This window comes from Cynocephalus volans, chromosome 2 (assembly GCF_027409185.1).
Source record: "Cynocephalus volans isolate mCynVol1 chromosome 2, mCynVol1.pri, whole genome shotgun sequence".
NCBI classification, from domain to species: Eukaryota; Metazoa; Chordata; class Mammalia; order Dermoptera; family Cynocephalidae; genus Cynocephalus; species Cynocephalus volans.
In genome coordinates, this window is record NC_084461.1 from 126,576,079 (window position 1) to 126,603,904 (window position 27,826).

General features: G+C 38.6%; 1 non-coding gene across 1 annotated transcript; it reads right to left on the bottom strand.

Moving 5' to 3' along the window:
* Positions 1-7,887: 7,887 nt before the first annotated feature.
* TRNAL-AAG (transfer RNA leucine (anticodon AAG)) lies at positions 7,888-7,969 on the bottom strand. The gene has a single exon. It is a non-coding gene; the product is annotated as a tRNA-Leu (tRNA).
* Between the last annotated feature and the right edge of the window lie 19,857 nt (positions 7,970-27,826).

Consider the following 27,826-nt stretch of genomic DNA (forward strand, 5'->3'; position numbering starts at 1 on the left):
TCTATACTCTTTCAGTTATTTTTGTCTGTACTATATAATGGTGTGATACAGCATATCTCTTCCCAACTCTGCATTCATAAATGTTATATTGGTAGTATGATAGAGTATTTACAGTACAGAAAATGGAAAACACTACAAATCAGAGCTTGATTTATTTTGTTGATTATCTACACTTAGGTGATAGAGGAAATTTTAATAAAGATTAAGCTTAAAAGTGTGTTAGTTTGTGAACAACACAAAAAAAGAGGAAGTTTTTTTAGTACTTAAACTATTATCTTATTCAGCAAAAGAAGTCACTCATATTATTGACAAATGAGTTTAGTCCAAACATACATCTTTGTTGCTTCACCTTCATCTCACTCGTTAATGTAAAAATATCAACCAGTATTCATGTTGGAACTTCAGTAGCAAGAGAGACTTCTTTGTTGAACTGAATGTTAATCAAATATTTATTTGTAGTCTGATTTTTTTTTTTTTTTTTTTTTTGGCAGCTGGCTGGTGCAGTGATCGAACACTGGACCTTGGTGTAGTCTGATTTTGCCAAACATGGTTGAATTGCAGCTGTAGGTTGTGGCTACGGCTACAACATTCGGCAAAAATCACGGAAACCATTCTGTGAAAATCAATTGGCCATATAGAAATTACTGTTAAAGAGTGTTATATATTTTATTACCTTTTGTAAATTGTGTGCTACATATCCTTTACATTAGTAAAATTGTTAATAAACAGATAGATTGATAGATATTCCCATCCTCCAGGCAGTTGCACTACAGCACACTAATAGACATAATCTAATTTACTATTTGAAAAGATCATTCTGCCTGTAATGTGGAATATGGGTTGTAGGGGCTAAGAGGAAGCAGGGAGAGCAGTGAGGAGGGAGGCACATTTGTCCAGGGAAAGATGATGGAGATTTGTACTGGAGCAATGGCATTGTAGGTGGAAAGCTATGGTTGGACAGGGAAGGCATTTTGTAGGCTAAAGGAAGGCAAAGCCGTCACCCTGCAGCTCTATAGAAGGGATGTCATTTCAGGAACTTATGCTAAGGGAAGACCGTCTGGCGAAGATTGAAAAAGTTCAGTGGCCGAATAGGGTGAGTGCATAGAAAGTTGCACCTGAGAAAAGGGGTCAGGAGAAGCATGAAGTAGGAGGTAAGAGAGTATTGGCAGGTCTGTTTCTAAGTAAATATTTTTGAAGCACTTAGAGAAAGTTAGGCATGATTCTTAGTTAAATGCCTGATTGCCTTACAGTACCAGTAACGTCATAACTGGAACTCACATTCTCAGAAGTTTCCTTACTCATCTAGAAATTTATTTGATTTTTGCCTTCATAGAGGGTTATTTATTCATCCCAATGCCTTGATCTCATCCCAATCTACAGTAGATTTTTTTTTCTAGCATTTGCCCATTTTAATTGTAAAATTCTTGCTCAGTTACCCTGTGCTACACAGATAATGCTGCCTCTTTTTACACTGCTCACTACCTCATTCTCAGGTTTTCTTTGCTATGCCATGAAGAAGGACCCTACCATAAGCCACCCTATTGTACTGCCTACTAGTTTTCAGCAAGCTTCTGGCTACCGGGCTCTCCCTGCTTCCTGCATTATAACCTACAACCTATATTCCACATTACAGGTTGTTTGTTTTGGTTTTAACGTTTCACAAGAGAAGTTACTAAATTTTATGAAATTTTTAAAATAGTAAATGCTTTGCAAAAGAAAGAACCATCTCTCCCCACTTACCCACCCATTCAATCCTAATGACCAAAGAAAGGAAAAATTCTCAACTATACAGCTTCCAGTGATTGATGATTCAGTTTGGACATATCAATTTGGTTTACTTTGGTCTTCTGATAATTAGTTATTTTATGGGTGGTTTTAATTAATCATAGAATATTTATTAATAGGAGGGACTTTTCTAACTAATTTTCTTTCCCATTCATTTATTACTTCAATAAGATATAATTCCTTCAACAAAATAGCAACCATTATATGTTAGGCCCCAGTGTAAGGCTACAAGGATATGAAAATGATTATGATTCAGTCCCTACTCTGGAGGAAATGAAGACAGTTAAAGTAATCAAAAAATGCAGACTTGTAGCATTACATATGCATCAAAAAGTTATATGGGTGTTTAAGGACAGGGAAGTGGGTGTGTTTACGGAGATGGTGGCCAGAGAGGGTTTCCTGGAGGTGAGCATGACTGATGAAATTATGAAGGGTCTCTTTCAAATTATTTGGTTATTTCTTGTGGAGATAACATTAGTATTCTGTTAGGACATTTGTATTAGTCATTAGTATTAGGTTAAGACATTTTTTGAGTGCATTTAAAAGAATCCCAACTGTTAAAGCAAAAAGTGAGTTTATTGGTTCACTTAAAAGTCCAGAGGAAGTTTAACTGCAGACATGGCTGGATCTAGGGGCTTAAATGATGTCAAAAGGGCTTGAATTCTATCTCTTAGCTTGATTTTCCTGTTTTAGTTTTATTCCTGGAAAGGCCATCTCCACGTGGTGGCCTGTGGCACCTGGATTTAAAACTTTCTACCAGTTTAGTAACTTCCATGGAAAGAGAGTTCTTTTCCAATACTTTAAGTGGTTGTTACTGGGAGGGATTTCATTGATCTAGGTAGGCCACAGGCTCGTCCCTGAACTAATAACTGTGACTGAGGAATGTGAGAAGCGTATACTCTGATTGGCAAAGCCCAGGTCAAGTGCCCACCACTGACACCTAGGAGTAAGGTACAAATGAGAGAGAAAGACATAGAGAGAGAGAGGCTCCCCAAATTAATTGGGACTTTTAAAATAGGGCTGGCTGATTAGTTCAGTTGGTTAGAGCACAGTGCTGACAACACCAAGATCAAGGGTTCTGATCCCCAGCCACAAAAAAAAAAAGGAAATAAAATAGAAAAGGAAAAGGAATAATGCTGGGCATGCAGAAAATAATAGATGTTCATTACAATAGCTACTTGTCAAAATGTTAAGTGACATAAATATCATATTTTATATTCTAAGGGAAGTAGGCATGACTAAAATGTTTGTCAGCAATGAAAAGAACCCTGAAAACTAAGTATAATTATTACAAGTCCTATTGGTTTTACTTTTTTACTTTAATGGATATAGAATGTGGGTTTGTACTTTCAAATTTCAAATGGTACACAAATGAATTGACTTTTGCTTTGCAGAAATATTACCTTCAGTTAATTGGCCCTTTTCAGGTAATGTAGTGATGTTTACAACTTTTAAGCTAGTTGTATAGTCTTCCATAGAAAAAATTTCTCTCAATTGACTATGATTCCAACAAAAATGATGGGGTATAGATGGCTGCTGTGAACCTCTGCCTGCTTATTTTGCTCTTTCTGTCTTGACAGACTGTCACACAATGTCTCCAGCCTTGGCACTGGGCAGGCAGTAAGCCAGATCCAGTAATAGAAGCAGTAGACACTCCATGAATACTTGCTGATTAATTTTAGCTCCATAGGCCTGATGGGCTTTCCATCCCTATAATTACCATCAGCAAATAGTTATTGAGTGACGTCCAGCATATTTTTATTCCTCTTTCCCTGGTCCTGATTTTCATTTTCTATTTTACCCCTCTGTGATTTCATCACATGTGTTTCTGTTCATCAGACCAAAAGAGCATCCTGTGATTGGTTTCTAATTGTTCAATGAGATATGTCTGTCTGTCTATCATCTAAATTCGTCCTTATTATGACCCAGTTCAAATTCTGTCTGAAATTAGTAAGGGGATAAATTGTAAAAAAAAAAAAAAAGCTGGAAAAAAGAAAAAGGTTATTTATTGAATGGCTCTTCTGTGCTTGATGCTATATTAGTACATTCCACATTTGTATTACAAACTAGTTTTTTTTATTGGAAATCATGCTTAACAAAATTATATGTCCTAGATGGGCTCATTCTATAGAGAAAATGGAGAGCAGTGAGGGGTGAAGATATGAGTTATTGATATGACAAATGGGGAAAGATTTTACAGAGAGGAGATTGGGGGCATCCAAGAAAAATGGTCATCTTTCTGTAGGTGGCATTAGGAGGATGAAACATAACTTTAGATATTCCTTCTGTCTTAAAAAACTTAAAAATAATAGGTGCTAGAAAATAATATGTACTTATGGTAAAAATGTAAACATACAGAAGACAGAAACGCATAAAGTGAAAGTAAAAACTCCCTCCCCCACACAATCCCTTTAGCAGATGCAACTATTTTTTAAGAGTTGGTACGTATAGTTTCAGGCCCCTTTTTTCTATGCCTGAATACGTGCATGTAGACACACACATTCAGTTTTTTTAAAAACAAAAAGGGGATTTTACTACATGTATTTTTCAACTTTATTTATCAAATGTTTTGGACATCTTTTCATGCCAATATTTTCAGGTAATAATTACAGCATAGTATACAATTGTTTTACTATGTTATTTTTTAAACCTTTCCCTTACTGATGAATATTTAAGTTATTTCCAGTTTTTCACTATGGCAAGCCACACTGCAGTGAATATCCTTATCTTTGCATCATTGTACAAGTATTTCTGTAGTATGGAATTGGAATTTCTCAGGCAAATCTAATTCATAATAATAATTAAGCACCCAAGTGTGCCACATTAATGGGCTTATTTAAAAAGTGCTTGTCCATTACCAGCTTATTTTTTACTTTCATCTTCCTTGAGGCATTCTGAAAAAATTCAATTAAAAGAGGAGTCATGGATGGGTACACAGAACAGGCTGCTACCTGAAGATTCCTCCTGTCTTGCTTATTGACACAGTTTTGCTGAAATCATCCATATGTTAAATGTATTATAAATTTAAGAGGACTGGTTTACATATGAACTGGGAACAGTCAGCTGCGAGGGATCATTTAGGGATACCATAATGCTTTTGATGACCAACGTTCGTCCTGTCAGAGTACCTGATATACCGTCTGTCATGTCCCCATGGCAGGTAGGTACTGTTTTGCCTCTCAAGCATCTGCTCTCCACATGTGGTACTGGGACCTAAAATTTTCTTTGGAAAACTATCCTTTCTCTAATGTTGGTCCATTTGTTTGTGGTAGTACTAATCCCATCCCTAACTCTGTAGATGGCCAGGCCTGGCCTGTCAGAGCATTAGTTCAGAGAAGGGCACATGACAGGCACAAATGAGCCTTAAACCTAACCCTTGTGGGACGACTCTGAAACTTACCTTGTTTTTCAACAGGAATAGCTAAGCCGCTAAGTTGCAGGCTTGGAGCAGCTCTACTCTACCACATACAGCCTCTGTTGGAATGAAGTTGACAAAAAATAGGAAAAAGCAGCGATCTGCAGATAGACAGATTCCCAATTATGTAATTTGAATGTCTCGATCCTGAGGTGAGGACTACACCTAGATTTGACTATTGCACGCTCCAATAAATTATTCTATTCCTTCTTATTCTTATTTTTTTGTTTCAACCAGTTGGAATTAGCTCTTTAACACTTGCCTCTTAAAGTTAAGGTCTAGATCAGTGCTGCTCCTTCTGGAAGAGAGAGGCAGGCTAAGGTTACTGGGTATCTAGAGTGACCCCAAAAGAGAAGGGGAAGGCCGAAAAAGAAGCCAGTTGAATGCCTAAAAATAAACTTTACCTGCTTCACAAGTTTGTTTAGAGTTTCTTCTTAATGATTAACCCAGTGAGGTGGTCAAACTCCTTCTTCATTTAAAATACAAGTACATAAATGAGAATATCAACCTCCAGTTAATTGACTGATTCTGGCTACATCTGCCTCAGAGTTTCATTTTTTATTAATAGAAAAATTGCTTCTTCATTTTAGACTGTGTTTTAAAGGAAGAAAAACAAAAACCTGGTAATCCTCCAAGAGAAATGTCTTATCTAGTTTCTCTTTAGGGCAGCCTAAATTATTACTCTGCTTTACATATTGATCCAGCCTTATATTTTATTGCTTTGTTTATAGTAGCCTTGATAACATATTAACTTAAATACAATTGCATCCATAAATACTATCTAGTGGAATTATGTTTCAAAATATTTTAATGTCTTCTTAGCATTTGTGTTTTTGAAACTGAAACCTGGTAGCCAAAGAGAAAGCACCACTAATGTGAAAAAATCAATCCCTTAGTTGAATTAAATCCAATATTGTATAGTTCTTATACAATATTGTTCCTATTTTAGACAAACTTTGTACTTCTCTCTCATCTGTAGCAGGGTAATAAGGAGTGGTGGTAGATAGAGATATCACTAGTTGGATTCAATAAGCATTTATTTACTTATTGATAGCCCCAGCTCAATCTGAAATAGCCTTGGGACTTTACCTCTTAGTAGACACATGTCTTTAGGAAGTTACCTAACTTCTCTGAGTCTTAGTTTTCTTATCTGAAAAATAAAAGTAATAATAGTATTTGCCTCATAAGTTTCTTATGCAGATTAAATAAGATATTCTCTGTAAAGCATTTAGCACACAGTCTCTGACATTTAAAAAGTGTGTGATAAAGTAACTGTTATTATCCTTCTAGAAAGTGAGATGGCCATGTAGGCACACCCCAAGCAGAAAGGACACACACACATACATGCACACACGCGCACACACACTACACTACACTAGCTTGCTTCAAACAAAGCTCCCTTCTTTACATCATGGGTTCTGAAGTGGGGCTCACTGCACACCTGCCAGGGATTCTGTAAAAGAAATGCAGGCACTAGCTGGAAATTTTCATTATAAGATTTATCGGGCTTCTCACAGTTTTGGGATTCTATAATTCTATAAACTATACACATTACATATCGCTGTGGGATATGATCCTTATGAAACCAAAAAGAACCATAGATTTTCCACATCCAGCTGAGCATGTTCAAGTAAAGACAGGCATTTAAAAGCATAGAAGTTGATCACATGATTTTAAACTAGCAAAATGCTACAACCAGAAGAAATGAGAGCCCAGAGAAATAGAATGATTTGTCTGGAGTCTCACTGATTTGCCAAGGAACCTAAATGAGCATGTAAGCTTTCCTAACTCCTAGTTGACTTTTCTACATGCTAAACGTAGTGATATGTAATCTTCAGATGTCAATATTTGTCTTTTATGAATTTATTGCTGGTCATGTGTCAACCCACAAATTCATTTGTTTACTTATATCAATGCCATCAAAAACCCTTTAACTTCATGATCAAAGTTTGTATAATGTAAAGAACAAAGCATTGGGCTGGGGGACAGGGGACTAGGTTTTGGTTTTGGCTTTATGCCCCTTTCCTGCCTTGCCCTTCAACCGTATGATCTTGCATAAGTTATTTTTCCTCATTTTGACTGTTTGCCTTTCTCTGCTTAAGTCTCTGGACTTTCCCTCCCCATCTTTCTCACCCCACACAGAAGTGATTACGTTCCTCTCAGCACTTCTGACTGCAAAGCTTATTCTAGACAGCCCATATTTGTTGGGTTCCTGCTGTATGCCTGCCTCTATGCAAGGTGCTGGAGACAGAGGTAAATAAGATAGGCTCCTGCCCTCAAGGCTCTCCCAATTACGAGGGTACAGAAACAAAGACAAATGATGTGATAAGTACATGCAATAATAAAGATGTGCACAGGATATGACAGGAACACAGGAGATAGAGGGTGAAGGCAGGGATCAGGGAAGGTTCTGGAGGAGGCAGCATGAGACTTTAAGTTGCTGGTGTTGGGTTGCGACAGACAGACATAGTCTGAGGCTTGAGTTCTGACAAAGATCATGCTGAAAGGAAGAATAGTGTTAACAGAACTGGCTTGATGAGGGCAGACTCTGGATGTGTTATACATCCTACTTGTGTGGTCTTAACCTAGCTACCTCAGTCTCCTCATCTATTAAAGAGTCATGATGATTGGATTCCCTCTTAGGGCTGTTGTGATGATTCAATGAGATTATGAGTGCTAATTTTAAGTGGCAGTGGTGGGATTCGAACCCACGCCCCCGAAGAGACTGGAGCCTTAATCCAGCACCTTAGACCGCTCGGCCACGCTACCAGTCTATGAGTGCTAATTTTAGCACAACACTTGGCACTCATAACAGAAACAGTAATAGTAGTAGTATTACCAATTTACTTTTACCAACATGTTGTGATAACTGTTTTCTTGTTTCCCTCTTCCAAGGACACAGACATATTCATATCCTGTTACGAAATATATTTTGCTTATATTTTTAATAACACCCAAGTATTTGAAGCACTATGATAAAAAAGAAAAGTGGCATTCTGTACAACACCTTAAGAAAATCATAGAGGTGCCATTAGTTATAATGGTTTTCCCTAGACCAGTAGTTCTGTACTGGGAGTGATTTTGGCCCCAAGGGATATTTGGTGATGCCCGAAGATATTTTTGGTTGTCAGAGAAAGGGAGGGGGAATCTCGCTGGCATCGAGTGGGTAGAGACCAGGGATCCTGCTAAACATCCTACAATTCACGCAGTATCCCCCACAACAAAGAGATATCAGGGCCAAAATGTCAGTATTGCTGAGGTTGAGAGACACTGCCCTATATGTAACCCACTCACTACTTATTTTTAGTAATCATTAGGAAATACAGGAAAACAATGTTCCTAAAGACCCTAAGTTTAGCTGCAAAAGTGTATCCTTCGAACATTTTGTACATTTTAACATCTTTGAAAACAAAAGTCTTTCAAAGCTCCTGGTAGAATCACTTAAACTTTCCTTGCTACTCAAATAATGGAAGTTATTTTTTCATCATTTTGCCCTACATGGATAACTTAGGACAAATACTTCCGTTTTGTAGATGATGATTTTAATGAAGTTCACCCCAAAGACATTCCATTAACCCTAGTTTTGGAGTCTTTTTTTAGAAGTAGAGAAACTTGCATCAGTCTTGGCTTGTCACCACTACCACAGGGACATAAATGGCTGGCCACCCAACAGTGGCTTGTGCAGCCTCCATGGGGAGGGAGCTAAATCCCCTTTGAGTTCCCAGAGTGTTCCTAACACTCCTGACAGAACTAGGCCAACAACAAGGGGCCTCAGAAGGGTTTGTGTGTTTATTTTCCGCAAATGAGAATTTGTTCCAAGTAGCCTTTCTGCATTTTGGTATTAATGGGACCTCATCCTTCATTCCTTATTTTCTTTCTTCTAGAAGCAACATAATGGTTAAGAGTGTGGGCTTTGGGATAATACTGCCTGGGTTTGAATCTGGTTCTGCCACTTGTTAGCTTTGTGACCTTTATAAGCTTCTTACCCTCTGTGTGCCACAGATTCCTTACTTGTAAAATGGGGAAAGACAATGCACACACACATGGTATGAATGAGGGAGCTATTGGTTTTCTTAGAAAGGATAACGGAATGAGAAAGTGCTCCAAAGAAGAGGTCATTTCAGCATTCAGAGTTAGAATAGAGATGAAACCAATCCATTCCATGCAAGAAACATTTTCAAAAGCACCTATTACATGTCAAACACAGGTCACAGTGCCTTCTTGAAATTGTCTTCCTTTAAAGAGTTGCAGCTTCATTTTTAAGTTGATGTTTTAACATGTCTTGGAGACTGTCCAGGGCAGTCTGTAAAAGACTGCGAGCTTTCAGACTCTAGGCAGCAGGCTTTAACGTGGTATGTCCTTGCTATGTCATGCATTTTTTTAAGGCTCTGCTTTAAATGCAGGTTTATCAGTGAAAATGCCACCAGAAAACCGCTTTGAAATTTTAATCTCTTCCTGAAATAAAAGGCTTCCTCAAAAAAAAAAAAAAAAAAGAAGACAGTGTGGACCTGACGTAAGGATAGGCATTTAGATCAATGGTATAGAATTGAGAGTCTGGAAAACCCGTATGTCTATGGTCAACTGATTTTTGACAAGACTATTCAATGGGGAAAGAATAATCTTTTCAATAAATGGTACTGGGACAACTGAATAGTCACATGCAAAAGAATATTCAAAAATTAACTCAAAGTGGATTAAAGACTTAAATGTAAGAGCTAAAAGTATAAAACTCTTAGAAGAAAACATGCATATAAATCTCCATGACTTTGAATTAGGCAGTGGTTTGTTAAATATAACACCAAAAGCACAAGCAACCAAGGAAAAAATAGTCAAATTGGACTTCATAAATATTAAAAACTTTTCTGCTTCAATGGACATTATAAAGAAAATGAAAAGACAACCCATGGAATGGGAGAAATATTTGCAAATCATATATCTGATAAGGGCCTAGGTCCAGAATATAAAAAGAACTTTTAAAACTCAACAATGAAAACACAACCCAATTTATAACTTGAATATACAATTTTCTAAAGAAGACATACAAGTGGCCAGGAAGCACATAAAAGATGTTGAACATCATCAGTCATTAGGGAAATGCAAATCAAATATACGTGAGAGATCACTTCATGCCCGCTAGGATTGATACAATTTTTTTTTTTTTTTAAAAGAAAATAACAAGTGTTGGTAGGGATGAGGAGAAATTGGAACTCTTATACATTGCTGATGGAATTATACAATGGTTCAGCCACTGTGGAAAACAGTCTGGCAGTTTCCTCAAAAAGTTAAACATAGAGTTACCATATGACCCAGCAATTCAACTCCTAGGAATCTACCTAGGAGAAATAACATTTCTACACAAAAAGTTGTACATGAAGGTTCATAACAGCATTATTCATAATAGCCAAAAAGTGGCAACAACTTAAATGTCCATAAACAATAAATGGATAAACAAAATGTGATAGTTCCATACAATGAAATGTTATTTAGCCATAAAAAGAAATGAAGTACTGATTGATACCTGCTACAACATGGACAGACTTTTAACATTCTGTTAAGTGAAAAAAGTCAGACACAAAAGACCACATATTGTATGATTCCATTTATATGAAACATCCAAAACAGGAAAATCAGAAATAGGCAAATCAGACAGAAAGTTGATCAGTTGTGGTTGTGAGGGGGTTGGGGGAAAAGGGAATTGGGAATGACTGCTTATAGTTAATGGGGTTTATTGTTGCAGTGATGGATTTGCTCTGGGGATGATTATATAAAGTTAAGAATATACTAAAACCCACTGAATTGTACTTTTTAAAGTGATAAAGTTTATTACATGTGAATTACATCAATAATAAAATAACAAAAATAATAATAAATAGTAATAATAAAAAAGAAAAAAATTATTAAAACCAACATATGCCTTTTATTTGCTTTGGAGTGTTGATACATTGATGCAAATCAGCTAAAATAATAAAGCACGAGAATTATGCCATTAATGGTTGTTTTATAGAAACACGTATGTTCCATTCTGGGTGAAACATTAAAGTTTATTCAGATCATGATCAGGAGTAGACAGGTCAAGGGGAGGAGGCTAGGTTTGAAGGACTTGGTTGTCAGGACTCCTTTGACTAAATTTTAAACTCCCACGTGATAATTTATCTGCTCATCAAAGCATCACTTTGAAAAGCAATGTTTATTAAAACTTTATGGTGTAACAATTAGTGGGTCAAATCCTGTCTCAAAGGTACAAATCAGTCATCTTGAAATGTGCACAACATCTTGTGGTGCACTCAGCTGTGGTTAATTTCTGCTGACCTCTTAGGCTATGGGCATCGCTGCCATCTCTCAGTGTGTCTTATGGTGAAGGGTCCACCAACAGCATCTGCCCTCTTTTTCCTTAGATGTGCTTTTATTTAGTTTATCCTTTGGAAGGAGCATCCATGTGACTGGAGGTAGGATTTGTTCATGGGAATATAATTTATAAATCACATGGGCAGACCTTTTTCTTCATTTCTGCTCCCTTTGCAAGGAGTTCAAAAGCTAAGACACTAGCCTCAATGAACTCTCTACCACACCTTAGCAAGCCAAATATGAAGGTGCTTAAAAAAGTTCATGGAAAGATTCATATTAATTCTATTTTCCCATGAACTTTGTGAAGCACCCTTATATTTCAAAGCCTCGAGGAGCAGCCCTGATCCATACCATAAGTGAGAGGTTAGGATTTTCGTTATTTTGGGTGGCAAACCGTCCCTTTCACTCTGGATGTAGCTTCCTTTTTTACAGTTAAGATACGAAGATTCTGAAGCACTCTGCAGTCTTAATATGCAGGATTGATTAGTCATATTGGGGACTTCCCTGATAGTGAGTTGGGATGGAGGGAATTACCCTCAGAGTTTAATTATGAAATTCACATAAAATGGATGAAAAAACGAGCAGAGGGAAAAGAAATGATCCCTTGGCAAAATGATGCTCAGCACTGCCTTTTCCAGCACTAAGCAGGAGATTATAGGATTTTGGAGTTCCTATCCTAGTGAGAAGACATGCCAGTGTGGCGGTGGATAGAGTATTGTAACCAAAAGTCTTTATGAGCTGAGAACCTGCTGGCAATAGCGTTCTTATGTGAAATGGATGCATCAGGCCATGTTAGCTTGATGACATTAAAGCTGGATTCACCTGCCTTCCTTTCCCCTATGGATTCAATGTTCACTAGCAACCTTCAGAACATGTTTTGTCTTCTATGAGGCACCGTATTGTAGCAGTTAAGGGCCTAGACTCCAGTTCACACCATGTAGGTTCAACTCTCATCTCTGCCGTTCACCAGCTTTGCAATCTGACAAGTTACATAACCTCCGACTTGATCTATAAAGGAGAATTAACCACAGTTCCTACCTCATGGACTTGTGAGGATTAAATGAGGTGACATGTAAAATGCTGTGCTTGGCACAATGTTATTGTTAATAAATGCTAAGCATTATGATCATTGTTATTGTTATTCCAATGTAGGTATGCCTGCTGCTCACATGTGACAATTATGTTTTTCATTGAAAATTACTTGGTTATACGCTTTTGATTTTAATACGTTAATCACCTGAATTTACTAGTGTAAGTCTGACAGGAAGAGAGGGATGGTATGCTGATGGATTTGGGTTTCTGATCCTATCAGGCTATGGATTATAGCCAAGGCCATGGGAAGTTTACCAAAGTTACAAATTCCACCTTGTGAAGCCCCTTGGGGTCTGCCTACCTCAAGATGCCATCTCTGTCAGGAGCTTGCTTTGAATTTCCTTATGAGGAGGCTCTACAGAGTAAGTAATAAAATGGATCAGTGGTTCACATGGTAAGTGAAAGTTGAGATACTGATTACTGAGGACTGGAGTTACATATATCAGGTCATACCCCTTTCTAAAACCTTTCATAGGTTTCCCTCCTGCTCTTAAGATAAAATCCAAACTTTGTGCTGGGGTCCACAAGTTCCTTCCTATCTGGCTCCTTCTGCCTTTCCAGCCACGTTGTGCAACTCTCACTTGGCTCACTGTGCTCACAGCAAAGTGTGATAAAGTTTTATTGAAACACGGCACACTCATTTATTTAAGTATTGCCTGTGGCTACTTTCACACTGCAATGGCAGAATTGGGTGGTTGAGACAGAGACCATATGACCCACATGTAATCACATGGCAACACAACTGCACTAGACCCAGAAAATGACATCCGGTTGTGGATCCAAGAAAAAGAAATGGTTTTGTTTATTAGCTAACAATTTTTGCTATAAAAGCAAATCTATGTGTTTGGGGGCCTGAAACCCTCACTGCCCTCTCCTTTTTGACTACTGCCCACCAAAGGGTCCTGGGGCACATCCTACAGAACTTATGAGACTTCGGGGCACACATTTTGAAAAATGCTAACTTTACTAATTTGATTTGGTATTTTGAGTAAAGTTACTTTGGTGTTTTGATTAAACTTAACAACTACATGATAGAGAAATACTTATACCACCAGAACTTTATATTCAATGGGAAGTCAGTGACTTCTAAACCATTCCACATTGAGTCTATCCACTACTTAATAGTAAGTAGTGATAACAATAATAACTAACACATGCCACTCATATGTAGCACCATCTTATCTAATCTTCACTTATGAGGTAATTGCTTCTATTATCTATCTTATAGACAAGGAAATTAAGAAAAAGAGAAATAGAGTAATTTTCCCAAGTTATGCAACAATAATCCTGCCCACCAGTGTACTGCAAACCTATGTCTGAGAAACTGGAGTGCTCCCAAATGGAGGTCAGATTATAGAAAGAAACAAACGCCTCCAGGGAAGAACTAAACTGGCACTTTAATGCCAGTAATGAAGGCTGATGTTAGCAGAGAGTGTGGGTTACAGAGAGTCTCTTTGTTGGTACCAAAACTTGTCTGGACCCAGCCACCCTGGGGGAACTTTTGTGGCCTTGGAGAAGGGTGAGGGGGGTGTGATTTGGAAGAATGATAACCCTATAAAGGTAGTAACACTTTGGGGCTTAAACAAGTTTGCACTGGGACCCCTAGCTGAGTGTGCTGTAGTGAAATCTTCTAGCTTTGAATCACAGTCATATTGGTTTGGGCACAGAGATGACTCTCCCTGAGGTGGTGGTGATGGCTGCAAAGAGGACGGGAGCAGACTTTCAACCTTGGGGGGAGTGACGGTGGAGCAGAACACGTGTAGACCTGTCAAAGTTGGGGTTAAAAATTTCCTTGCATGGCTCACCACACCTCCAGTGAGGAAGCCCTACCACAAGCCACTAGGACCCCCGAAGTTGAGCATATCTGCTATGGGATGCCTAACTGAATGTAGCACTGAGTGTTCTCATCTCACCCTGGTGAGCAGGGCTGGGAGTGGGGGCGGGGGTGACAAGGGCTTCTAGCTTAGGCAACTGGCATATATTTCAAATTCACCAGCATTGGTCCTGCAGGATTTCCAAGTGTTGGTGACTGTGGTAGCAACAGGGTTGGGGACAGATTTCTGGTGCTGAGGGGCATCTTTGTGGAGCTGGGCCCGTGGATTCCCGCCATGGTGGCAACACTCAATAGAATTACTTCTGGCCACATGTCAGCACCCCTAGGCATTACCAGAAATATTTAGGAGAGAAACTTTAAAGGCTGAAGTGAATCAGGGACGTCCACAATTGGTGAAGTGCGAGATGCTTGAGATGAGTTTGTTTAAACAGAGCAAGCCAAGAGGGTTATTAACGCATATGATGCTCAATGAATTCAATGTTTTTCTTTAAGCAATTTGACTTCTGTGGCTACTTGTTATAAACATTTCAAGGAGCTTCCCTTCTAGGACTTTATAATCTGAGGCAAATCTAGACATTTCACCATAGATGGTTTATCTTTGGAGGCCTCTCCTCCAAGTGATCCTCTCTCTCTCTCTCCACAGCATCCTGAGCAACCCCCTGACTGTTGTACTCTCTGACACATACTTATTCTGTCCTTCCTCCCACTCAAACTTCAGCTAGCTACGATGGCAGAAAAGCAACCTGATATATAAGTTCACCTAAAATGACAAGTGGCTGACAAGTAGCTTGATTTAGAGTTTCTATTTTAAAGAAGGATGTCTGGGGTCCACAACACCTAAATTGAAAGGAATCGGGCTAATTGTGAAATTCTTTTGCCATGACAAGTCTTTTGAGGGAGACTTTTGGGCAGGGGAGCTTCCTGGAATCGATTAATGATACACCCCAAAGGCAACTCAGCTAACTCCTAAAGTTAACTCTGGTGTTGCTGATATGTTACTCATAAGCCCTAAGCCTGTGCTGCCTGAAGTTCACAGAGTTGCATTCAACATATCCTTTTGAGGTAGGCAGAACAGAAATGATCACCCCTAACTCACAGCAAAGATGGTGAGGATTAGAGATGGTCACTCATTAACCAAGTCTCTCAGCAAGTGACTGATGGAACCAGTACTAAATATAAAATGTCATCTTGTGCAGGCCAAATAAAAGAGTGTCCGAGACAAAGGTGTTTTCCTTGGCTCTGATTGGTATCCTGGAATAATGTTAAGCTGCGAGGGAGTTAAAGATCAGCTAAATTATCTGATTTGTAAGCCTCTCTCTTATTCCCATTCCTCACATCCAATCCTTTAGCAAGTCCCGTTCTCATTCACAATAAATTCTGGGTATGACCACTTTTTACCATCTTCACCAGTACATCCTGGTCTTAGTCCACTTTCTGTTACTTATAACAATACCTGCAACTGGACAATTTATAAAGACACCACATTTATTTCTTCCAGTTCTGGAGGCTGAGAAGTCTTAAGTTTCAGGAGGGCACATTTGGTGAAGATCTTCTTGCTTATGGGGACTCTGCAGAGTCCCAAGCTGATGCAAAGTATCATATGGCAAAGGGGCTGAGCGCTCTACCTCAAACCTCTTTTCCTCTTCATATAAAGCCACCAGTCCCATTCCCATGATAACCAATTAATTCATTAACCCATTGGTCCATTAACCCATTAATCCATGAATGGATTAATTAATGAATGAATGGATTAATCCATTCAAAAGGCCAGAGCCTTCATGACCCATTTGCCTCTTAAAGGTCCTACTTCTCAGTACTGCTACACTGGGGATTAAGTTTCAAGCTGGGTTTGGGAGGGGACACTCCAGCCATAGCAACCATTGTCCAAGCCTTCACATCTCTCATGGAGACAATTGTTGAGTCTTCCTGACCATTCTCCCTGCTTCCACATTTGCCCCTCTACAGTCTACTCTTCACACACCAGCCAGGGGGATCCTGTTAAACCTAAGCCAGGTCATGGCAGCCCTTTGTTGAAAACCCCAGGGAGCTCCCCACCTCACTCAGAGTCAAAGACAAAGTGCATACCCCAGCCCCTGTCTGCCTGCTGGCCCCAGCTCCGCCTCTCTGCCCTGGTTCTCTTTGCTGCAGACACACTGCTCCTCCTACTACTCCTGACACTGGCCAAGCACCTCCCTACTTCAGGGCCTTTCTACTTGTTCTTTCCCTCCCTGAAGTGCTCCAGATACCCACATAACTTGCTCCTTTACTTCATTCAGATCTCTGTTCAAATGTCACCTCCTCAGAGAAGCCCCCACACCATCCTCTCTGTCCGCTCACTAAGTTTTAGTTTTCTTCATAGCACTTTTCACCTAACACATTATATGAGGGTACTTTAAGAAGTTCATGGAAAGATTCATATTATCTTTTAATTCTATGTTTCATGAACTTTTGAAGCACCCTCGTGGATTTTTTAAAAATATATTGTCCTACTCTCCTCTCCAGATGTAAGCTCCATGTCAGTTTTGTTTTCTTCACTGCTATATCCTCATTGCCCATAGCAGTGTCTGGCTCATACTTGCTGAATAGATGAAACAGAAACTCAAAAGAACACATTTCTTTTAGATAAGCCCACAAAAAATGTTTTCTTCCTTTTCAGTTTAAACTATACAGCACACACTATCAGTCTTGTGATCTTTTTTTTTTTTCCTTCTGATGCTCTGAACTCTGTGTGACCTTCAGCAAGTAACTTTGTTAGAACTCACTTTACCCACCTGTACAATGGGAATAAAAATACCACCTACCTTCCTCCCTAGACACTTTAATGAAGTAGCCTCTGGAAAGTCTTCTTTGTTCTTTCAGGAAAGGAGCCACACAGATGAAAATTCTCATTATTAAGGTGCAAATTAAAGCCCCAGGGGGGTAGGAGCTGTGCTTCATTCCTCTCCATTTTTGCGAAGAGTAGGCATTCAGTAAGTGCTTATCAAGTTAATATCTGTGGGACATAACTGCATCTGTCTCTGCAGCAGTTATCACAGAAGCTGGGCCCTTTTCTGGGCTAACTGCTCTGAGAACAGCAGAAGAACAAAATCTGACTTAGATGTGATGCAGGTTCCCTTTTCCAGAAGAAGCCAACTACACAATGCTTGCTGTACAAACAGATACCACTGGTGTGTTTTTTGCTTTGAACACAAAGCAGAAAACTTCACAAGAGGAGAAAATCTCAGATCAGAGGATTCTGATTCTTGGGTATAACTTTTTTCGGAGAGACCCTGACTAATACCATGACTCTTCTAATTTTGGTGAATTTCCTGATGGAGCTCAGAGCTTCTGATTCAGCAGATATTCCCCAAGTCAGATCCTAATGGAAACCAACATGTGAGGTCTGGTGTCAGGCACTTTCTCATGCTCAATGAGATCTGTAGAATAGATGAAAGCATGTATATTCACACTGAACAATTATTTTCTGTCTTCACCACTTTCCCTTTCTTCTCCTATTCCCTTTCTGTTTTTCTATTCCTTCCACACTCTTGCCCCAGGGCTTCTCTTGGACACACAGGCATTTTGTGGTCCTGCTGGGCTTGAAAGATTGCTGACACTTTGAGGTCCAGTGATTTGGTATCAGAAGGTCTAAGTTTTCTCCCCTCTACCATTTAAAGAACTGTGTTGTAATTTCCCTAGCAGAAGTGAAAGTGATTAGCGTCTACTCAGAAATCTGCACAGGCACCAGAATGAGGGTGGGAGGGAGTAAGAGAAGAGGAAGAGGGACCTTTCGAAGGGGTGGGAGCAAACCTTCACATAAGCCCTGACAACCCAGTGGAAGAAAACGAAGACTTGGGTTCAAGGGCAGTTTAGTCATTGGGTATAATTCTCTGTCATCAAGCAGGTGCCAAGAAAAAGAATTCATTTTGATTTTATACATTAATTTTAACAACTGGGACTTCCTCATTTGCCTGAGGAGGATCTATGCAAGGATGCACAATTTATAGTTAATTTGAAGATGAATAAAATATTAACATACCTTTTGTTTCCCCTAAAACATAAAACCTAAATTAGTACAGTGCCCTGATTACCCTCCTACACATGCATTTAGATTGTAAATGAGCTCAGTTTTAAGCACATTTGTAACAGTTGAGCAAATGAGATGTGCATTACGTGGCCAAGTTGATATTAATGATGTGGCCTTCAGAACTGTTCCCTCACAAGACAGGTGATCTACAGAGGGTTGAACACTCATAACAGAACCAGTAATCTTGACTTCATTGACCCAAGAAGGTTTTCAATCTAGTGCATTCAGTTTCACCAAATTCTAATTACAGCAGAATCTTTCAAATAGGTTTGTTTCCAGAAAGCTTGCTTGAGACAGATTAAGTGGCAGAAGTTGTAAAAGATGTCATTGTTTTACATAAAATATCTTCAGAAATTATACCTAGAAGATTGTTGCCTTTTTATTTTACTAGCTCTTGTATACAAAGTAAGAGTCAGGTCAGATTGTTACCATGGAGACAAAGATCATTTTATGGTACATTTGCAGTTGTTCTAAAAATATTAATATGAAATAAAAGTTACCAGAATTAAGTGGTGATGTTTTGCTTAAGAAGTAGAAAAGATCTACAATTCGTTAAGAGCGTTAAGACGAAAGTGGCTCTTAGAAACTTGTTATTGTATTTATTGAAAGGATATTGTCAAGGTCTTTATCCATATCATGTGGCTCTGCAGGACATAGTTCCTTTAGGTTTTAGTGCTTATGTCTGCAAAACTGTTGGTTTGTTTTAATCTTTTCGAAACTGTAGGTTTTTACTAGTGATAATATTTTCCTCTTTGCTTTGGTTGGAAGTTCAGAGCTCAGTTTACAGATTATCCGTAGTGACTCTACAGAACGTCATGCTTGTACTTTTTTTGTAGGGGGGAGGTATAGGTGGGGGTGGAGGTGTATTAATTTTATACCTGGCTTAATTTTCTTACCAATATTTTCTCTTCACTCTGATTCTTTCAACTGTTTCTTTCCTCCTTTTCTATTATATATGTTCTTAAAAGCTGCCATGGAAGGAGATGGAACATGTATATAAAAATAAATCTGATCTCAAAGTGATAAACTTAACACATCCAAAATCATCATCTGGGTGCTACTATTTATCCCATCTCACTATCTTTTCAGAACAATAAATTTAGAATGCTGTCTTCCTTCTTAAAGTTTTTAAAACTGTTTAATTTTCTCTGAATCGGTGTATACTGAACTTAGGTTTTCTTCTTAGTCTTTTATATTTCGTTCTCTCTTTTTTATCCTTTGCATTAAAAGAAATGAATGTGACCTATGACCTTAGGTTCTATTAGTCATCAGCGTGGGGACTGACATTACAGCCTTACTGTCAGTGAGTATCTTTTTCTGATAGTTCCAGGAGAGGTGATTAATCTAGTCTGGTTCATCATCTTCTTTCACTCTGTCTGCCCAGTGACTGTGTCCTTGCATTTATTTCTTTACTATCTAACTCAACTTAATTACTTATTATTTGGCCATTTATTATTTGTCCATTTCTTTTTTTTTTTTTTTTTTTTTTTTTGGTCGTTTTTTCGTGACCGGCACTCAGCCAGTGAGTGCACCGGTCAGTCCTATATAGGATCCGAACCCGCGGCGGGAGCGCCGCCGCGCTCCCAGCGCAGCACTCTACCAAGTGCGCCACGGGCCCGGCCCTATTTGTCCATTTCATATTCTCTCTCTCTCTGTTCCCCTCTCTGCCTCTCCCTCCCTCTTTCTTTTTATCTCTTTCTCCTATTTACCTGTCCATCTATCCATTTCTACCTCCCTCCATATATATTTCTTCAGAAGCTTAAAAGTAGCAACTCATATATATATATGTGTGTGTGTATGTATGCATAAATATTATATATATATATATAATATTTCTTATATAATCAGGACATCGGAACATAAATAAAATCCTAGAAACCATTAAAAAGGAAGAAGAAACAAGTACAACAAAAATCTAGTTACGATTATAATCTTAAACTGAGTGTGGATGGCCTGTTAACTCAGTAAGGGGGGAAATCAGAAAAGATTCTGTAAGTCCAGTGACTTGTATTAACATACTGGCCATAAGTACAACAGGACCTGGGGTGGGGTAGAGGTAGAGAAGAAGAGGGTTGTGGTGGACAGAGATTTAGTTGAATGTATAACAGAAGGAAGATAACCAGACCCATTTCAGAATCAGACTCGGGGTGAGGGTTATCTATATTTGTAGTTTCTAACTTCTCTGCTCACATTCTTTCTTTCTTTTTTTTCACGATCAGGATTTTATCCTCCCCCACTCAAACTGCTCCTGTCAAAATCACCAATGCATTGGTTAGCAATGTGGGTTGCTTAACCCAATGGCCAGCTTCCAGGCCTCACCTTACTGGATGCATCATTAGCATTTGATGTAGCTGATCCTTGAAACACTTTCTTCCCTTGGCTTCCAGGATACCATACGGTAGGGTTTTCCTCCTATTTCACTAGCCTAGTGGTTCTTAAACTTTAGAGTGCAACAGAATCACCTGGAAGGGCTTGTTAAAATGTAGATTGCAGGGGTCCACCCCAGAACCTTTGATTCAGCAGGTCTGAAGTGGATCCAGCTAACTTGCATTTCTAATGAGTTTCCAGGTGATTCTGGTCTGCTGGTCTAGAATCACAGAATTAATCATTCTTTCTCATTCTCCTTTGCTGGTTTCTCATCTGTCCTACATCATAATGTTGGAGTGCCTCAGGGCTCAGTCCTTCCTTGGGTTCCTTCTCTTTTCTGTAAATGCTCTTACTTTGGTTAGCTTATTTAACCTAATCAGTGTAACCATCAGTCTACACCAAAGACCAAAATTTATGTTAGTAACCTGCATGTCTCTTCTACATACCAGACTCATATATCCAACTGCATACTTATCATGTCCATAAGGATATCCAGTAGTCATCTCAAACTTGTCCAAACTGATCTCCTAATCTTCTCTCATAACAAACAGACAAACTCTGCTCCTCCTGAAGCTTTCTCCATTTCATTTTATAGCAACTCCAACTCTATCCTTCCAATTGCTTAAGCCAAAAGTCTTGGAATCATCCTGACTTCTTTCTTTCTTTCATACCTCACATCTAATTCATTAGCAAATTCTGTTATTTCTAGTCTCAAGATATATCCAGAATCTGCCATATATTTCCTTTAGCACATTCCATATACTTCAGAATCTGCCATATATTTCCTTCCTAGCATGGCCAGTCAAGGTCATCTCTTGCCTGGGTTAGCAACATCCTCTTTTAGTGCTGGCGCCACCTCTACCCTTGCTCTTGAATGTGCTATGCTCTTCCCTACTCAGCAGCAGATGAGACCAGGTGAAAATGCAGCCTCAAGGAAAAGAAAGATCTTTTCTTCATACTCACAGTTAAAGCCAAAGTCCTTACAACAGCCTACCCAGCCCTAGGAGATCTGGACCCTGACCCCTCTGAGCCTCCCCTCACTCATTGTGCTTGGGCCACTTGTCTGCATGCCTCTCCTCAGGCATGGTCCCTTTGCCTGTCCGGATCTCTCAGCTAACCCCATATTTCATTCCTCACCTGCTTCAGGTCTTTGCTCATGCCTCATCTCATCAGAGACCATCCCTCTCAAATCCCTGATCATCCCACTGAAAATTAAAGCTTCTCTTCTAGCCCTGCCTTCTCTATCCCCCTTCTTGTATTATTTTTCTCTGTAGCACCTGCAGCACTTATCACCAGCTGACATACCATGTGTTATCATATTTATTTTATGTATTGTCTATCCCTGCCCACACTACAAGCCCCCCTTTGCCCCCCCAAGTACAAACTCTGTGAGGGCAGGGGTTTTTATCTGTTTTGTTTATGCTGGATGCCCAGTACCTAAAACAATGGCTGGTGCGTGGGTAGCTCAGTAAATACTTCTTGAATGAATGGAGGAAACCAAACACTCTGGCCTCGTTGGCACTAATTCTGAACAGCTAAGCTAATAAAGCAGAGTGCCATCCAAAATAAATTAATAGAATGAAGCAAGGTCCCCTTTGCCAGAGCAAAATGGAAAATTAAAGCAATAACCAGTTAATTAGGGCAAAGGGATTTTTTTTTTTCACTGTGTTATAAGATCATATAGAATCATGGGACTGGAAGGAAGTCTGAGCTCTCGCTCAGTCTTGCCTCCTGACTGCAAGAGGGCACATTCAACCATGTTAAAGAGCATCTTTTCTATGTTTAAGAGTATTGGGAGAAGTACTTTGGTTTTCCAGCCATGTGTAACTTTTCCTTAAGATGTTCAACATCTGACTATCAGCTTCCCTTCTTAGGAAAGTCATATCTCTACCTTAAATCACACTCAATGAAAGCAAAGGCCAACTACGATTATATGCAAACTCCTGCTTCTCTTTTTCTTTGACTATCTAGCCCCAAACAGGAATGGAAAAAAAGTAACACATTCCTCAGGTGTCTCTGGCAAAAAATCAAAATTCTACCAAACAATACTGAAGACTTTATCCTTTTACTAAATTATTCTAATTTCTTTTGAAATATATTTTTTCTACTATAAGTTACAAACAACTTTTTTTTAAACAAGAAGGAAATGCTAGCTGATCTTCCTTTCTAAGGTTTACACATTATAGGTCAAATTCTATTATGGCAGTGTGCTACAACTGAAAAATATCACATGGGGTAAGAGTTTCAGTCTAGCAGAAGGCCTGTTTTTTGCTAAAACATTACTAATGTTGGATATTGCTTGAAATCAGTTTAAACCAATAGCATGTTTCCAGTGAGACAAACGAGTTGCAGCATGAGAGAAGGTAGGTTAGACTGGAAGTTAGGAGCCCTGGCTGGACTCTGTTTCTCATTCTACGACAAATCCACAGTGTGGGCTGGAGGCAAGTTACTTATCCTTTCTGGGCTTGGGTTTTCTTACCCGTATAACGAGAGCTTTAGATGTAAAGGAACTCTGTATTCTCTTTCATCCCTAGGATTTAGGATTCTTTGTATAGCTGAAATTGATTTAGCCTGAAGTTTTTTGTTTTGATTTTCTCTCTCCTTCTTTCCTCTCTCCATTTTTCTTTCCATCCATTTTTACTCATATTTTGCTTTTCTACTTTTTTCCCTTCTATTTTTTCTCCTTTCCTTTTTCTTTCAGTTACTTCCTTACCTACTTTTTCTTCTGTACTACTTGTCCTCTTTCTTTGCTTTTAATTTCCTTTTCTTCTATTCTTTCCATTCCTTTTTTCTTCAATTCTTCCCTCTACCTCCTTTCCAGCTTTCTTTCTTCTGTCTCTTTCTTTCATTCTTTCTCTCAGCAGCAAATCACTTGAAATTTCAACAAATCCATAAAGTACCAGTAGTTTTATGGGCTGGTTTTAACAGCTATTATGACCGAACAGGCATTGAAAACTGATGTGAGTGCTGATAGGGTGGCTTTTAGGCCTTGCATGGAAAATAGCCAAATCAGCACATGGCTATTATTTAATGATGCCCAGAGTCTAACAAGAGGCCTTCTGCAAATTGCCTCACAAATTATACAGTGGCTCTCTGCCTTCTCATTATTGGCATGAAATAGATCTGTGAAACTAGGTTTTGACATCCAAATTCTTGCCTTATTGTAGGAAGCATCAAAGTTACCTTTTAAGCATAAAAATTAAAAATATTTTTAAACAGAAAATGCCATAAACAAAGAAAGCATAAACAAACTTGGGAAAATATTTACAAATAATGGCTATCAAAAGGTGTAATTTCCATAATATGCAAAAAGTTTTACAAATTGTTTATATGTACATATATATTTATATTTCAATAGGAAATGGGCAAAATGCATGAATAGATAATTCACACAGAAGAAAATAAAAATAACCAACAAACAAAACATGTTCAACCTCTTCAACTAAGGAAATTCCATTTGAAAGGGTCATTTTTTGGAAAAAAATTTATTATTTTTAACAAAATATAATGCTTCAAACTGAAGAATATTTGTGTATATTTTCTCTTCCTTAACTATTAATCTCACCATGCACACTTTAAAAGTGACTTTAAAAATACTTTCTCAAAATAAACAAATTTGCCAAATGACATCTCATACTCCCCCCAACCCCAGTTCTCTTTAAACTCTAGTTATTTAAAAAACCAACCAACCAACCAACCAACCAACCAACCAACCAACCAACCAACCAACCAACAAGCAAAAGAAAACAACCTCTAGGTTATAAAAGAACTTGGGAAGTATTTTTTTTCTGAGTAACATTTTACGTAAGCTGAGTTCTGTCAGACTGGGTCACCAATTATTAATCTCTGCCCCTGTTCCTACTGAAATGCTCAAAACATCAGGCATCATTTCCCTTATTCAAATATTTGTTTTAAAACTGGAAGGAACTGGGCCTCCTTTGTGATCTTCACTTTTATCTCTTAGTATAATAGAAAGCTAAGAGCATAGATTTGGGGTCAAAGTGAACCTGGGCTTAATCTTAGCTCTGATATTTACGAGTGAGTGTGTCTGGATAAGTTCTATATCATCTTGAGCCTCAGTTTTCTCATCCATAAAACAGGACTACTAATAGCATCTTTTTCATAAGGTTGTGGTGAGTCTTAGGTGATATTATACATGTAAAGCATTTAGCCAGAGTACCAAGCACAGGACAAAATAAACTGCTGAGATAAAGAAGAGGTAGATCTCACCTAAGTCCCAAGAAAAGAACTTTAAGATTTATTCACAGTTTGAATCTAAGTCCCTTGAAATCCCACTGAGTCTGTACAATGCAGAATGATATCTCATTCTGGTGAATAACCAAGCTGTAAAATCTTTCATGAGTTTAAATACAGTAGAATGAGGGAAACAGATCAGAAGAGGGAGTGACAGTAATCCGAACAGCAGGGGAGGCAAACACACATCAAGGTCTATGTATATTTTTGACATAATATGGGTCAATATCTAATAATATCCCAAAGATGATGAGAGGTAACCTTGACAACCTAGCTGACGCAGGCACTGAAAGAATAAGAGATTCACAGAGAGACACAGAAGAAAATCTGGGCCATTTTCTTGGTTCACCACTGGCTCATGGCATTTGTTTTGTAGAAAATTTCTTATAACTTGCAAACCAGTCTTCTTTTACTTAATCAACAAACATCTATTAAACACCTGTCATATACCAAGACAATGTCTAAGCCTTGGGGATAGAGAGATGTTCCCTGCCCACAAACCTCTCAGAGAGGGCATTCCCATTTACAACCATGTGGGATACAACTTAGTCCATATAGTAACCCCACAAGCTCAATACTCATGTGGAGCAACAAAAAGGGAGTGAGTAATCTTAATTGGGATTTTGCTAATAATAACAATGACAACAATAATGATAATAATTAGTAGGTTAGGTTTTGCTGCAGTAGCAAACAATCTCCATATCTCAGTGGCTCCATACAACACAATTCTATTTCTTGATCATGTTCCATGTCCATGTAGGTGGGCAGGGGACCCTGCCTCACACAGCCACGGAATACCATCATCAAGAACAGACAACCTCTTCGACTGCTGTGACAGAGAAGAGAGCATGGAGAATTGAGTTCTGGCGCTTGAGTGGCACTTGTAGTCACAGCTCACTGGCCAGACCTTGTCACGTGGTCTTACCAAGGGTGGGAACTACAGTGGGAGGAATGAAGTGTCCAGAGTGTGAAATCTCATGAGGCCCTCGCTTGTGGGGTCATGCAGGTGTAGGGCTGGCACTTGTGTGTCTCCTTATGGGAGTGAGTGGCTCCAAATATTTTTCACTGAGGGCACCTCATTGGTCTCACTAGTCCCAGCCTTCCAAAGGGGGCTAGAAAATGTAGTGTTTCTCACATTTAGGAAGGGGAGGTTGATTGGATGTTGAGGAGGAAGAGAAACGTCTAGTAACCTAGGCTTGAAACCTCAACCTCATCTGCAACACTTCCTTTTGTTCCTTTTCTCTCCATCTTTCCGCCACCAAGCCTTGGGATTTTAACCAAACATAGCTGAAGTGCTAACATGTCAGGTACCTACTATTTTTATTCTTCATTTACAAGAGGCAAAGTTGAGATTTGAGCTCATATCTGATTACAATGCCACTTATCCTTGTGGGAGCCCATACTCATTTTATATTCCAAATTTATTAAATGAGAATGTGGCTATATCAGCCTGACCCATGAGACAGTTGGAGCAAAGAAGACTGACTTGCAACTTGGTGGAAGTACATATAGACATCATTGTCACTGATCAAAGGTGTTGGTTTTTCTGTTGTTTTGTTTTGGGTTTTCACATGAGAATGCAGTGCCATCTATTATTAGCAAGTGTGGGATATAGAGTGGAGGTCAAGAAATCTTTACTAATTAGATGTATGATTAGGATATCTCTCTCGCAGTCTTCCAACTATCAAATAAGGGGCTGAATCAGATCCCCTAAGGCCATCTTCAGTATTGACATTATAAAATTTTGTATGGATGTAGAGACAGGTAAGATCATAATGAAGGAAAATATTTTGAAAACATGAAAATATTCTCTAGCAAAGCCGAAACATGGATATCTCAAACAAAATAGGCAATGCCTTACTACTAACACTGATGCAAACTTATATTTCAAACACCACACCATAAAATCATCCCTTAATCAGATAAAATTGTAAGGTTAATTGGATAATGAAAGTTTCACATGTTAATTTGGCAGTGATTGAGTTTTCTTTGGTCAAAATGCTAATTAAAGTGTTCATTTGGGGTTTGTCATGTAGAAATATAGAATGAGTGTGACTAGAGCTAAAACTTTGACTCCTCTTGAGGCCACATAGGACAATCACAAATGACTGAAATGCTGAGAGACTGAAGACAGAGACAATAGGTGTTCTTCACAAAGAAACTGGGGGAGAACAAATTAGTTTAATTAAGAAGGAGGAGCATTTTGAAGGAGTCATTAAAGATGAAGTCATGTACACCAGTGCACACAAAAAATTTTGCCTTTACTTTTTTTTGTGGAAACATCTGGCAAAAACATGTTGGGAAAAGAAAACTTTTTTGCTTTGTGCAGCAGGATCTTGCTGTGAAGAGATGAAAACTTGAGCTAATTACAGGATGTCTGCAAAAGAAAGGGCTAGCTTTATATTTTAGACCCATTTTTCTCCCTACAGAGTAGACTGTCTAATGTAAAAGCAGCGGTATGCTGTGGGAAATAAGTATGGGGTAGGAAACAATGAATTGCATCTAATATATAATGCTGTACCATATGGGTTATTAAAATAGCATTCAACTTATACTTGCTTTTATAAGTGTGCCAAGAGAAAAGCAGACAACTCTGAAACCTGTATGATAAAGACCACAAAGCTGCACATTTCTTATGTGTAAAATGTCGCAGACATCTTTTAAAAAA